This window comes from Microtus ochrogaster, chromosome 15 (genome assembly GCF_000317375.1).
Source record: "Microtus ochrogaster isolate Prairie Vole_2 chromosome 15, MicOch1.0, whole genome shotgun sequence".
NCBI classification, from domain to species: domain Eukaryota; kingdom Metazoa; phylum Chordata; class Mammalia; order Rodentia; family Cricetidae; genus Microtus; species Microtus ochrogaster.
Genome location: NC_022017.1, coordinates 2,150,839 through 2,151,928, shown reverse-complemented (window position 1 = coordinate 2,151,928; position 1,090 = coordinate 2,150,839).

Genomic DNA, 1,090 nt, shown 5'->3' with positions numbered 1-1,090 from the left:
AATAATAAAATAAAAAAATAAAAAAAGTAGGGCCAGGCAGTGGTGGCGCACTCCTTTAATCCCAGCACTCAGGAGGCAGAGGCAAGCAGATCTTTGTGATTTTTAGGCCAGCCTGGTCTACAAGAGCTAGTTCCAGGACAGGCTCCAAAGCTACAGAGAAACCCTGCCTTGGAAAAAAAAATTAGATAAAACAAACGTTTTTCCCACACTGCCAGCCTCCCCTTAGATAGCACATGTGGGGTGTACTGCTCATTCCCTACTCCTCATGACCCTGGTCTTTGTCAATTCTTTAAATTTTTTACTTTATTATTTTATAAGTATGGGTAATATAACACACCCACACATACACACACACACACACTTGTGCACATGTGTACCTGGTACCCACTGAGACCAGAAGACCCCAGGTTCCCTGGAGCTGGAATTCAGACACAACCACTATGTTGGGAAATGAACCTGGGTCCTCTAAAGCAGCAGCCAGTGCTCCTAAGTGCTGAGATGTCTCTCTATCTTTATCATCTTTTCAATCTGGATCCTCTGGAGCTGGAGTGACAGGCGGTTGTGAGCAGCCCTGCGGCAGCACTGGGAACCAGATCAGATCCTCTTCGAGAGCAGTGCGGTCTCAGCTGCTGAGCCCCGCTCCAGTCCTGACAACAAGAACGAAAGCATGTACATGGTTTTACTTTGTATTACAATCATTACTTAAATGGGAAGCCAGCAGAGCAGTGGTGGAGCACACCCTTGATTGTAGCACTCTGGAGGCAGAGGCAGGTGATCTCTGTGCGTCTGAGGCCAGCCTGGTCTAGAGTGAGTTCCAGACTACTAGGGCTGTGTGTATCTGTGAGTTCACACAGGTGTGGAGGTGCGCATGTGCATGCATACAGATGTGGAGTTGGGTAAATGCATGCACAGAGAAGTGAAAGTGCACATGTGTGTGCACACAGATGCAGAGGTGCAGATGTACGTGCACACAGATGTGGTGCATAAGTGTGTGAACACAGATGTGGAGTTAGGTAAGTGTGTGTACACAGATGTGGTGCATAAGTGTGTGTACACAGATGTGGTGCATAAGTGTGTGTACACAGATGTG